The 15,117-nt window shown below is 35.7% G+C and overlaps 1 protein-coding gene across 1 annotated transcript in view; it reads right to left on the bottom strand.

The window, feature by feature from the left end:
- KDM4C (lysine demethylase 4C) overlaps nucleotides 1-15,117 on the bottom strand; it is a 1,488,570-nt gene that overhangs the window by 336,746 nt on the left and 1,136,707 nt on the right. The window lies entirely within an intron of this gene.

Below are 15,117 nucleotides of genomic sequence, written 5' to 3'. Positions count from 1 at the left end.
ATTAAGGGCTGCCATGTTGTAACTAAGTTATTCTACGTTAAAAATCCTCGTATCTGACATTCACTACTGAGGCCAGTAAGGAACAGCTAGAAATTAGCTGGGAAGTAGCACATTTTAGAGGGTTTAGTGTCCCTATAACTTGAAACTACTACAGCTGTTTAAATGCTGCTCTTGCATATAACTGACAGAAATAATTTGATCATTAAATTCTAATATACTTCTTACTCAGTTCCCTTGCATTAGCTCTTAACGGGACAATGTACTGAATTTTTCTCCACTTTAATGTGTTCTCACTTATCTGTTTTACATGCTGGAGTGTATTTTTTATTTATTTATTTTTTACAAATGGCTCCTTTGATTTTATTTTGTCATCTGAAATAGCAGATTTAACCTGTTGAAACCACCACCTGTATGAAAATATGAATACTTTAGAATTCTCAATAATAAAAAAAATATATATGTAATCAAGAAGCAGCAAGCAAAAGTTATAAGTGTGTGTGTGTGGGGGGGGGGGGAGTTGAAGATATTGGTAATACAATGTTCCCTTTTAATTACTTTCTCTGTCTCTAAGTATTGGCCATTGTGTGTAGACAGACATGTTAGATAAGGATGATTTAATGTATAGAAAGACAAATAAGATTAGGAGGCGTGCTATTTCAACATGCTCAGCCCGTGTATATGGACATGTTCTTGAGAACAATGGATTGAGGTTTAAAACAAAAACAGCTATTTCATATACAAAACTGAATACTCTGCTGCTATTATAACAAGTCATTGAGAACATATTAAGGAAAAAATTATTTTATAGCACGATGTCCCTTTAAACTGTAATATGGACATTTAATTTCGATTACATTTGTTTATTCTAGTTTTTTTTTTTATTAATTTTAAAACATCACAACTTGGATGTATTCAATATTCATAGCAGTGAAAAGCACTGCTTTCTATTCTATTACCTATTACTACTACTTATGGGGCTAGGCTAGCTTGCAATAAAAGTATGTTGCAAGGGAGAATTATACCTTCCATCGTAAATTAATTTCCTGGGTAGGATTATTAACAAAATATGTTTTATATTAAATTGAAATGTAACTAAAAAAAAAAAAGAATATAAATAAAACAGAGGCAGTGACACCGTGTCTCATGTAGACAAAGACTGGCAGAAGCAGCTGAATGTTGTTTGACACAGTAATATCACTCTCATTGTAGTGAATAACCTCAGATGCACTGGCACCCACCACATAGACCCATCTTATAACATGGTAGTTTATGCCAGGCTCTGCTCATCTAGGATAAAGCTATAATCTCTCATACTGCTGCCCGGAGCATAATAGACAATTACCATCATTTTTGTTGCACAGAAAGAATTAATTCTTTATGTAAATTTAGTAAATTCCTTCCTTTGCTTTTATCTACAAAAGCATTAACCAACTGAGTTTAGCTCTGGCCTCAGGCAGATGGACAGGTACACAACACACAAGATTTAAAAGAGCTGCCATGGTTTTCCTATTTCTTTCTTTTTTCTTACCCCCAACAGAAGCAAAAGTACAAACTAAAATATACTTCACAGGTTTTCTAAATGCTTTTACTGATTCAGTATCCTGCTACTTACTATAAAATCATGCTGTACCAATTAAGAAGAAAGGAAGCAGTATGAAAACATTTAGGCTAAAGAACTCAGGTGCCTCATAAACAAAATCGTATTTATGCTTCAACTGAGTCACATACATAAATGTATAGATTGTTGGCATACATGATGCACCTGCATATAAGACAAAGTAAACCTGTAATCTTTAAAAATATCCTTTCCATGGAAGAAGAAAAAATTCTCACCTATTCCCTACCTCCCTGTTTCTTTGCATATTGCCTCTCTTCCTCACCTTACGGTATCCTTAGCATAGTAGCCAATACATACAGCTTACTGGAAGGAGAACCATGGAGATAATATTTACAGGTCTGAAATAAAACTAACCTCAAGAATAGTCAACAGAAGATGCTCTGCATCAATGACTTTGGCATATAAGACACAGGTTTTTTTTTCATATTCTTTACACAAATGATGATAAATTCTGCAGATAACTCTACATATGTGTCTTACATACATCAAGCAAGGTCTTCTGATCTGCCTTCTATGAGACTGCTCTAGTCAAAAGCATTATTGTCTGCTCTTTAAGTGTATATAATTAACTATATAATCCATTTTAACAGGTAGGACGTTAAGTTCCCATAAAAATGTGAGGAATTATTTGTGGCTAAATTAAACATTAAAGTAACACTACTAAAAGGTAAGATTCTTACTCTTCTCACTTTTGGTTAAACTGCCTATTCTGCTGGGTCAGTATGGATTGCGTTCTTCATTTAATTCAGCATAAATAGAAGATACATTTGCAGTAAACTATAATGTTTTAACAGAACTGAATTAGTCATGCAATTAAAACGTTGACGAACATGATACTGCATGAGTCAGTTTCCATAACATCACAGCTGAAACGTAAACCATGGGTGCGTTACACATATGGTAGACGCATGCTTCTAAAAAAGTAAAAATAAACACAAGGCTCTCTTTACTTAGCACATTGAATATTTGGTGGTTTCGTATGATTTCCTGCTGACCACTATTGTTTTGTCTTCCAAGTATGACCACTTCAATAATACACTTTATAGCTTGTGGTTGAACAGTTACTTTCTTGGTTTAAAAAACTGCTTACCAGGCTGGAATGTAATTTCAGAAGGAATAAAAACGCAGGCCATTTGTGGAGCTTTACAGAGCCAGTAGTTTCCCATCTGACCTAATATAAGTCATGAACCCTATCACAGACTCTATTTCCCTTTGCCAACAATTTCATTGCTGTGGGTTACGTTCCAGTAATATTTTTCCCTCTGCTAGAAAATTCTCTGCTTATAAGAATGAAACAACATTTATTTTCCAGGTACGTTTAGAATCAGATAAACACACCATAAACTTAGCAAGGAAACTATAACATCTATAGACAAAACAATGGATGTAGATCATCACTTTAAATACTACATTTACTGAAATCATACAGGCATAATTATGTCAAATAAAGAAGATAAATTACATTCTTCTGAAAAGTCAGAAAATAATAAAATGATGCACAGTTAAAGAGACATAATACTCATATGCTAAATCACTTGAAACTGATGCAGTATAACTGTAAAAAGCTGACAGGAAAATATCACCTGAGCGCATCTATGTAAAAAAGGAAGATATTTTACCTCACAATTTACTCAGCTTAGCAGAGTAAGTTCTGTGTAAAAACTAAACCGCTGCCCAGCTGCAGGTAAAAATATTTTTAAAAAAATGAAGAAATGAACAGCAGCCAATCAGCATCAGTAGTGCTGAGGTCATGAACTCTTTTACTGTGATCTCATGAGATTTCACTTAACTCTCATGAGATTTCATAGTAAACTTCCTTTAAACTGAATAGGGAAATAACATGACAGTGCACGAGGCTCAAACCCTTAGCTGTCCCAGGACAGACATACTGATTTGCTGCTTAGAAGTCCTTTGCAATAGAATATGGCTACTGAGGAACATTTGAGGTAAAATATCTTTCTTTTTTACATAGAGATATTCAGGTGATATTTTCTAGTCAGCTTTTTACAGCTATGCTGCATCACTTTCAAGTGTTTCAACATTTGGGTATTATGGCCCTTTAAATGCACATAAAACTATAACCATGTTGGGATACATGGCTCCACTGGAATGTAAATATAGTTTATCTGTTATTTTTTTCTTTGTTAAATATAAAAAGATGATATTTTAAGATTTATCATAGTTGAAAAAAATAAAATAAAAAAAAAGATTATTCTGTATTGCAAATTGGGGTGGGAGGTCGGGTTGCAGAAAGAGCTCTGGACACTACATATGTTCCAAAAAAAATATGTGCTTGTTATTTACATCAGTGAAGGTCAGCTTAAAGGGGCATTAAATACAGTAGAATTAAATAATCAACAAGGACATAATAAAAAAAAGACAATACAATAGCATTTTTTATGATAAATGTATTTCATTCTATTCGCCAGCCCCCTGTATCATGTGAGAGCAATCAGCAAATCACAGGCTTATATATGTACACCATGTGAACCCTTGCACATGCTCAGAAGGAGCTGGTGCCTCAGAAAGTGTGCACAGAAAAAGAATGTGAACAATTTGATAATAAGATGTAAATTGGAAAGTCTCAAAACTGCATCCGATATCTGAATCATGAAAGGCGCCACTAGAAGGCATCTCTGATTTAAAATAAAATATATTCTCGAACACAAATCATTGGTAATGAATATCAGTATTTAGATAACATTTGAATTAGAATAAGTAGGTTTAAACCACAGTTGACGTTATAAAATTAAAAACAAGTATCGCCGTAGAAAACTCAATACAAATACACAAATTATCCGTCACTATCCTCAATTAAATCTGCAGGTGCTGCTAAAATTGTTGTATTATGAACAAATCCCAATTAAATAAAAAAAAATCTCACTCCACAATACATGAGCACAGTCAGTTCATTCAGGCAAACCCCATAGTCTGCAAAGCAACACTTTGGGCAAGATTTATCAAAGTGAGAATAAGAAAATAATAACATTTGGCGTAAAAAAAAAACCTCACAAATGATATCATCATATTTATGAAAGGTTATGCGCCAATAAAGTCGTAAATTTTCATATGTGCGAACAAATTTACTCTTGACCATTCGCAAGTCTTTAATATATGCAAATAAGTTGTTTGGAAATGCCTAATTCTTGTATTAATCTCTATTGGCATTTTAAATTGCCCGTATACAGTGGGGCAAAAAAGTATTTAGTCAGCCACCAATTATGCAAGTTCTCCCACTTAAGAAGATGAGAGAGGCCAGTAATTTTCATCATAGGTATACCTCAACTATGAGAGACAAAATGTGGAAACAAATCCAGACAATCACATTGTCTGATTTGGAAAGAATTTATTTGCAAATTATGGTGGAAAATAAGTATTTGGTCACCTACAAACAAGCAAGATTTCTGGCTCTCACAGACCTGTAGCTTCTTCTTTAAGAGGCTCCTCTGTCCTCCACTCATTACCTGTATTAATGGCACCTGTTTGAACTTGTTATCAGTATAAAAGACACCTGTCCACAACCTCAAACAGTCACACTCCAAACTCCACTATGGTGAAGACCAAAGAGCTGTCGAAGGACACCAGAAACAAAATTGTAGACCTGCACCATGCTGTGAAGACTGAATCTGCAACAGGCAAGCAGCTTGGTGTGAAGAAATCAACTGTGGGAGCAATAATTAGAAAATGGAAGACATACAAGACCACTCAAGACCACTGATAATCTCCCTCGATCTGGGGCTCCACGCAAGATCTCACCTCGTGGGGTCAAAATGATCACAAGAACAGTGAGCAAACATCCCAGAACCACACGGGGGGACCTAGTGAATGACCTGCAGAGAGCTGGTACCAACGTAACAAAGGCTACCATCAGTAACACACTACTCCGCCAGGGACTTAGATCCTGCAGTGCAAGATGTGTCCCCCTGCTTAATCCAGTACATGTCCAGGCCCGTCTAAAGTATGCTAGAGAGCTTTTGGATGATCCAGAAGCGGATTGGGAGAATGTCATATGGTCAGATGAAACCAAAGTAGAACTGTTTGGTAGAAACACAACTTGTCGTGTTTGGAGGAGAGAGAACACCATACCTACTGTGAAGCATGGGGGTGGCAACATCATGCTTTGGGGCTATTTCTCTGCAAAGGGAACAGGACGACTGATCCATGTACATGAAAGAATGAATGGGGCCATGTATTGTGAGATTTTGAGGGCAAACCTCCTTCCATCAGCAAGGGCATTGAAGATGAAACGTGGCTGGGTCTTTAAGCATGACAATGATCCCAAACACACCACCCGGGCAACGAAGGAGTGGCTTCGTAAGAAGTATTTCAAGGTCCTGGAGTGGCCTAGCCAGTCTCCAGATCTCAACCCCATAGAAAACCTTTGGAGAGAGTTGAAAGTCTGTGTTGCCCAGCGACAGCCCCAAAACATCACTGCTCTAGAGGAGATCTGCATGCAGGAATGGGCCAACATACCAGCAACAGTGTGTGACAACCTTGTGAAGACTTACAGAAAACATTTGTTATATATCCTTTGTTGGCAATGACAGAGGTCAAAGTATTGAGATGAACTTTTGAGATTGACCAAATACTTATTTTCCACCATAATTTGCAAATAAATTCTTTCCAAATCAGACAATGTGATTGTCTGGATTTGTTTCCACATTTTGTCTCTCATAGTTGAGGTATACCTATGATGAAAATTACAGGCCTCTCTCATCTTCTTAAGTGGGAGAACTTGCACAATTGGTGGTTGACTAAATACTTTTTTTCCCCACTGTATATCCACAGTTCTCATATATTTATGAAAAGTGACGCATGCAATGTTCACTGTTTTTAATCTCGCCAATTTGTAGGTTGCGAGGAGTGAAAAATAAAGAGCGATATTGTTGTTTGTCTGGAGGGAATATGGAAACATTTCTTTTTCTTGCCGTAATGGTTGTATCTAGGGTTAGAAATTGCCCACAACAAGGCACAGAACCTGTAGAATTATAATTAATTAAATAACAAAAAGGTATATACAGATTTATAAAAAAGTTAAATAATTTAAAGTGCAATTGAAATAAGTGTACTAAAAAGAACAAATATAAGTTCCAAAAAACGGGCAATCTTCCTTGATAAAAGAGAGTCAAAGAAGGGGCAACATAAAAATAAGTTTAATATATAAGAAATAAAATTCTTACAAACAATCAAGCAATTAATTTATTCTGTTATAATAGGATAAAAACAATAAAACCATTTACCGGTGGCTAAAGTTTTGATTGATAAAGTGAAAACAATATTTTCGCAAGAAAACTAGATCACTCATTTGCTTGATATCGCAAAAAAATTTGCCCCAAAAATGTCTCTAAAATTTTGCTCAATACTGGTGACATTTTTGACTTCACATATTGCAAACTACTGCGGAAATGATTGTGACTTTTTAGGTGCATTTTATCAGGGCTTAAACAATTTTGTCCTTTGGGTGTGGAAGCTGACCTGAAAAAAACTGCAGTCCTTAAAACATTGTGGAATGGCCAGGTTGGTATTCCTTAGTATATGGAATCTTTTTATATATTGCGGAAAGTAAAACTCTATTTTGATGTTGTAGTATCTCTGTAGAGCAGCCAAGCACAGATGTTCTTTCATTTAGCACAAATAAAATGAATAAATCAATCATTAAAGTTTCAATGCGTATGGAAAATACTAATGTAAAATGGCATACTCTAATAATTCATTAAAGCAATTTTTTTTTAGATTACTGAACATGCAAAGGGATTAAACACATAGGTAAAAGCACACTTGAGAGTGACAAGCATTGCAGCTACTGAGCAGGAAAATGCTGGTAAGCCTATGAAGAGGTGCAGATGCACAACCCACTAATCATTTTCTACGTTCTGCTCAGGAGCTGCAGTGCTTGCAGTCCCCTAAGCATGAGTTTACCAATATGTTTATACCAATATTTTTGGGGGGAATTAAACGCAAAGGCCTAGATTACAAGTGGAGTGCTAATTTATCGTGTGCCCACAAACGGGCAAATAAATATCCATCAATTACAAGTGGCTGGTTATTGCCACCGCAAGCTTGCTATAGCAATTATCGCTAATGAAATTAGAGATCAGATTTCTGGTTAATTTTATAAATGTCCACTAAATGCCTCCAAAAAACAGTGTAATATACTTTATTAAACCCCATAAGGACAAGGCATTTTTCAATTTCTTTCCCTTAAGGACCAGGGCTATTTTTACATTTCTGCGGTGTTTGTGCTTAGCTATAATTTTCCTCTCACTCATTTACTGTACCCACACATATTATATACCGTTTTTTTGCCATTAAATAGACTTTCTAAAGATACCATTATTTTCATAATATTATATAATTTACTATAAAAAATATAATGAATTTTTTTTAAAAAAACACACTTTTTCTACCTGTTATACATCTACAGCCACCAAAAAACATCCATGCTAAATAGTTTCTAAATTTTTTCCTGAGTTTAGAAATACCCAATGTTTACATGTTCTTTGCTTTTTTTTGCAAGTTATAGGGCAATAAGTACAAGTAGCACTTTGCTATTTCTAAACCATTTTTTTTTTTCAAAATTAGTGAGTTGCATTGGAACACTGATATCTGTCAGGAATCCCTGAATATCCCTTCACATGTATGTATTTTTTTTAGTAGACAACCCAAAGTATCGATCTAGGCCCATTTTGGTATATTTCATGCCACCATTTTACCGCCAAATGTGATCGCTAACTTTTTCACAAACGTTAGGTTTCTCACTGAAATTATTTACAAACAACTTGTGCAATTATGGCACAAATGGTTGTAAGTGCTTCTCTGGGATCCCCTTTGTTCAGAAATAGCAGACATATATGGCTTTGGCATTGCTTTTTGGTAATTAGAAGGCTGCTAAATGCCGCTGTGCACAACACATGTATTATGCCCAGCAGTGAAGGGGTTAATTAGGGAGCTTGTAGGGTTAATTTTAGCTTTACTTTAGTGTAGTAGACAACCCAAAGTATTGATCTAGGCCTATTTTGGTATATTTCATGCCACCATTTCCCCGCCAAATGCGATCAAATAAAAAAAATCGGTAACTTTTTCACAATTTTACGTTTCTCACTGAAATTATCTACAAATAGCTTGTGCAATCATGGCACAAATGGTTGTAAATGCTTCACTGGGATCTCCTGTGTTCAGAAATAGCAGAGATATATGGCTTTAGCATTGCTTTTTGGTAATTAGAAGGCTGCTAAATGCCGCAGCGCACAACACTTGTATTATGCCCAGCAGTGAAGGGGTTAATTAGGTAGCTTGTAGTGAGCTTGTAGGGTTAATTTTAGCTTTAGTGTAGAGATCAGCCTCCCACCTGACACATCCCACCCCCTGATCCCTCCCTGATGCTCCTCAAATAGCTCTTTTCCCTCCCCCACCTCACAATTATCACCGCCATCTTAAGTACTGGCAGAAAGTCTGCCAGTACTAAAATAAAAGGTAATTTTTTTTTCCAACTTTTTTTATATTTATTTTGCAGTGATGGGTCCCCCCTCAGCCCCCAACCTACCTAATCCCCCCATACAGCTTTCTAACCCTCCCCCCTCTACCTATCTTCCAGTACCCATTTTGCCATAATACAAGTGTTTTTTTTCGCTAAATAATTTTCTGGGGTGTAGCTGCCACCCCCCTCCCAATCCCTTTACAAAAATTATATTTCCCTCCCTCTCCATCCATCATATTAATGTAGTGTGCGCATGCACCCGCACATGCACACCCCCCGCCCCCCGTGTGCTCCTGATGTAGCGCGCACTGAACAGGAGATCCATGCAGCGATGGGCCGCCCACCTACTGCTCCCACCCACCAACGAATGGCACCACTGCTGGCCAATGCAGAGAGGGCCACAGAGGGGCCCTCTCTGTATCGACAACTCTGCAACTTTATTACTGCAGTGCCCCACTCGTGGGGCATGCAGCAATAGTGCAATCTCGCTATTTTGAGCGATATCGCGGCAGAGAGAAGCCCAGGGTATGGCGTTGGTCGTTAAGGAGTTAAACATAAAGATTGTAGCATCTTTATTTTTTAATAAAGCAACTGCACTTAGCAGTTTTGGGGGGCTAAATTTGGAGGCTGTAGGGTGTTAGAGGAAAAAACGGCACTGAAAAGTGCCTTTAAATTGCAGTCTATGGAGACTGTGTGTTCCCTGTAAATATATATGTATATTTCACAAAAGCGATATTTTGTGCTCCACTTGTAATCTAGCCCAAAGTGGGTTAGGGTTAATAAAATAAAAAAGGTCTACCTCAATAAAAATATTTTCAAAAAAAAAAAAAAAAAAAAAGTCTAATTAATAAAAGCATATATTTTATTTATTTTGCTTTATAAATTCACTGAAAAAATTAATTATGGAAAATATGAGGAAATGTAAGAGCCTTGGTAAACAAAATAGAAATATATGATTAAGAATTAAAATAGTGTCTTCTGCAGGGAAGGTCCATACAATACTGCTTCAGAAGGAAAAATGGAGACATATCATTGCAGTCTGTGGAAACATCATCAGATCTGTTACATATGCATTCTTATGATCATTTTCAACAGAACACAGACTTGTTATATAGAAAAATGGTTTCATAGCATATTTTTTTGTGGTCAGCTCATGCTCCAGGGATGTGCAGATGGAAAGGTTAGACACCACTGGCAATATCAGGAGTCTGTTCAAGAAGCATATTTCAAAGGGTTGAATAATACAGAGGAAATATGTGATGTGGTTTCAACTCTGAGTTCAAAAAGTAAACCAGCAACTTGGACCCAGCTTCCTTCTTATATTTCTACCCAATTTTATTTTAAGTATTTGCTGGTTCAAAAGCAAAGGGCAAGGAAGAATTTCGTCTATTTCACATCTGCTTAAAATATTACCTTCAAAAGCTGTAGGACAATTTTCTTTAAGGTGTCTAGTGACTGTCGTTTACATGCTGGTTATACAGATTTTTAAGCACTGCGGACCATTATCGGAGAAGATCCTTTGCACAACGCAATACAAAGGGCAATAGTATATATTTATTATTTCAAATGTTTAGCAACTGGCAAAAAATGTGACCGTGCTGTAAAGTGTTATATCTGGAATATTGCATGTTACATACTAACATACACTGAATGTGCTATTTTTCTAAGGCAGTAGCCCTGCAGCTTTTTCTCTATACTCTTGAACCATGATACCTTTAGATCAGTGATGTGCAGTCACTAGAGGCAGGTGAGGCAGTGCTTCACCTCTCATATGGGCAAAAATATTTTTTTTTTATTGGCTTTAAAAAAAAAAATTGTATTTTTTTTCCCCAGCATTTTTTTCTCTCACAGCTATATGTTGTGCAATGAAGAGGCACAAGCAGGTCTGCCCACCATTACACAACATGCTGCGCCATCTACTGGATGCAAGTGGTTAAGATCATTGCATGGCCCATTAACTGCTTATTTGAGGCAGTCCTATTTGGGCTGAACCAATCCAGCGAGAGGCATTAGTAAGTGGAACATAGGGTTGGGGCTGGATGTTAAATGATATAAAACAAAACAAAAAACGGAAAAAAAACAACTTTCATATATTTTGTTGCTGTCCTGTGAACCTGCTAGCTTTGCTAAAGTGAAAAAGAGAGTTCTGTTCTTCCCCTCTAAGTGCAGTGGAATGTGCCACTGTCACTTCCTGAATCCTTACAGAGCAGGAAAGGGAGAGGCATAGAGAACACTGTTTTAGCCACATCTTATTGAAGTAAGATTTTACTGAAAAGGATTCTGTTAGTGAAAATGATAATTTAATGAATGTGGTTTAGTGTTTTTTTACTCTTTTACAGCAGGGTCGTTTTTGTATTTTGTTTACTCAAACTTTACACCCACTAACTTAGCAGCTTACCTCTGTACTAATGTATAGTCTTACTTTCTGAACTCTCTGTAGCTCTGCTGTTTTATTACTTTAAAATGCAGTGGTCCATCTCCCCCCCCCCTTGTGTGTGTGTGTGTGTGTGTGTGTGTCTCTCTATCTATCCATCTCTCTCCTTATGTGTTGTTCTCCCCATGGTCTCTTTCTCTCTCTGTCTCTCTTCCTCCCCCTCTGACTCTCTCATCCCTTATGTAATGAAAGAATCTATAAGCATAATTTACAGCATTAAAGGGCCACTAAACCCAAAATCTTTCTTTCATGATTCAGATAGAGAATATAAATTTAAACAGCATTACAATTTACTTCCATTATTTATTTTGCTTCATTTTTTAAATATCCTTAGTTGAAGAAAAAGCAATGCACATGGTGAGCCAATCACACGAGGCTTCTATGTGCAGCAACCAATCAGCAGCTTGTGAGCATATCTAGATATGCTTTTCATCAAAGAATATCAAGAGAATACAACAAATTAGATAATATAAGTAAATTAGAAAGATGTTTAAAATTGCATTCTCTTTATAAATCATAAAAGAAAAAATGTGGGTGGCATGTCCCTTTAAAGTAAAAAGTATGTTTTAAACATATTTTAATGGGCATGGATTTCTAGATCTCATAATCAGAGCAAGCATTGTGTTATCTGGCAAGAGTTTCTGTTGCAATCCTTTAGACTAAAATCAGATGTTTACTAAGTTGACCAGTTTTCCAAGACATTATTTAAAGGGACATGAAACCCATATGAAACCCATATGCAAATTTAAACAACTTTCCAATTTACATTTAATATCTAATTTTCTTCATTCTTTTGATGTCCTTTGTTGAAAATCATATCTAAATATGCTCAGTAGCTGCTGAGTGGTGGCTGCACATAGATACCTCATGTGATTGGCTCACCCATGTGCATTGCTATTTCTTCAACAAAGGATATCTAAAGAATGAAGGTGTATCCTAGCCACTGCCTCACCAGTCTCTGACGTCACTGCACGTCACTGCTTTAGATGTCTGCTTTAATAATCATAAGGATCAGTTTGTAACTGATAAAACACTTATACATATAGGTGCTGCAGGAATAGTCTACTTGAATTTTTTTATTGCTTAAAACGATAGATAATCCATTTATTACCAATTCTCCAGTTTTGCATATCCAACACTGTTATATTAATAAACTTTTTACGTCTGATTGCCTTGTATCTAAGCCTCAGTGCCATTTACAAACTTGAATTTTAGCCAATCAGTGCTGACTCCTATATAACTCACACATGAACTAGCACTGTCTAACTGTGAAAAACTGTAAAATTCAAGAGCTTAGAACTCAGCTTATGAGCCTATATCGGTTTAGCTTTCAAAGACTACAAAGAGAACAAAGCACATTTGATGATGAAAGTAAAAGGAAAGTTGTTTAAAACTGCATGCCCTATCTGCATCATAAAGGTTTCATTTTGACTTTACTGTCCCTTCAATACAAATTTTGCATAAGTTACACAACTTTTATATATATCAAAATTGTACATTTAAAAGCACTGATATACATACTATTGGATACCACAATATAAATGAATAAATAGTTAAATATAAATAAAAGAGATAATTGTATTACAATATGCTAAAATGATGAATTCATTACTAATAAATCACTATTCAAACCCTTAGAAAAAAATGCAATCTAATTTAAAAACCCATCTGGCTTCGACTAAAAGAAGCTTTTTCTCTAATATCCCTCCTCTCCAGTTCTTATAAAAAAATTCTATTCCACAATATTTAAAATATTAAGAATTGCCATTTTGAACCTCTTTCAAATAAAGCTATAAGCGGATATTCTTTCTTCCATTTGATCTGATGCAAAATGTTCCTTTGTTCTCTCTCGGTGTACTGTAGGCCACACCCATATTTTATGAGGTATATTACCCCAAACCAGGTACAACTAATTTTATATTATTAATAATTAATAAGAGAGATTTCCCCATTGTATTTAGACTGAATTGTATTAATCTTAAGCCCATGATTACAAGCTTTGCTGTAGCAATAAGGGAAGAAAGCTTTTATTCTCTTATCACTTAGGTCAACATCAATCTTATTAATTTGGACTGATTTTAATTCACTTGGTGCTAAAATATTCTTAAGATAATGGGGGGTAGTTATTAAGCCGTCTACTTTTCTGGCTTCGCCGGCCCAATACGCCCACCTAAGTTCGCCTACCTTCGCCGCCGCGGACCTGAAAAAATACGCCTAAGTTATCAAATAAAGCTGTCAAAAAGCCGCGGGGCGATGAGCAGCGGACTGTGAGAGTTATCACTCATCCGATCTCACTGCCCTTCGGCTTTTTCCCAGCTTTATTGCTAGCCTGTCACTAAGCACTCACACTAAACTACACTGTTCTATCCCTATACGGGCGCCCCCGGAGCCTCCCGCAACTCAATAAAGTTACTAACCCCTAAACCGCCACTCCTAGACCCTGCCGCAAGTCTTATAAATGTATTAACCCCTAAACCGCCGCTCCCGGACACCGCTGCCACCTACAGTATACCTAGTAACCCCTATCCTGCCCCCCTACACCGCCCTCTATTATAAAGTTATTAACCCCTATCCTGCTGATCCCGCACCTCTCCGCAACTAAATAAATAGTTTAACCCCTAAACCGCCGCTCCCTGAACCCGCCGCAACCTATATTAAACCTATTAACCCCTATCCTGCCCCCCCTACACCGTCGTCACCTATAATAAATTTATTAACCCCTAATCTGCCTCCCCTACACCGTCGCCCCCTATAATAAATTTATTAACCCCTATCCTGCCCCCCACTACGCCGCCGCCACTGTAATAAAATTATTATCCCCTAAACCTAAGTCTAACCCTAACGCCCCCTAACTTAAATATTAATTAAATAAATCTAAATAAATTAACTCTTATTAACTAAATGAATCCTATTTAAAACTAAATACTTACCTTTAAAATAAACCCTAATATAGCTACAATATAAATTATAATTATATTCTAGCTATCTTAGGATTTATTTTTATTTTACAGGTACAATTTATTTTAACTAGGTACAATAGCTATTAAATAGTTATTAACTATTTAATAGCTTACCTAGATAAAATAAACTGAAATTTACCTGTAAAATAAATCCTAACCTAAGTTACAATTACACCTAACACTACACTATACTTTAATAAATTATTCCTATTTAAAAATAAATACTTACCTGTAAAATAAACCCTAAGATAGCTACAATATAATTAATAATTATATTGTAGCTATCTTAGGATTTATATTTATTTTACAGGTAACTTTGTATTTATTTTAGCTAGTTAGAATAGTTATTAAATAGTTATTAACTATTTAATAACTACCTAGCTAAAAGAAATATAAAATTACCTGTAAAATAAATCCTAACCTAAGTTACAATTAAACCTAATACTACACTATCATTAAATTAATTAAATAAACTACCTACAAATAACTACAATTAAATACAATTACATAAACTAACTAAAGTACAAAAAATAAAAAAAGCTAAGTTACAAAAAATAAAAAAATAAGTTACAAACATGTTAAAAATATTACAACAATTTTAAGCTACTTACACCTAATCTAAGCCCCC

This window comes from Bombina bombina, chromosome 2 (genome assembly GCF_027579735.1).
Source record: "Bombina bombina isolate aBomBom1 chromosome 2, aBomBom1.pri, whole genome shotgun sequence".
In the NCBI taxonomy this organism is placed as follows: domain Eukaryota; kingdom Metazoa; phylum Chordata; class Amphibia; order Anura; family Bombinatoridae; genus Bombina; species Bombina bombina.
This window is presented reverse-complemented; position numbering and strand designations above follow the sequence as displayed.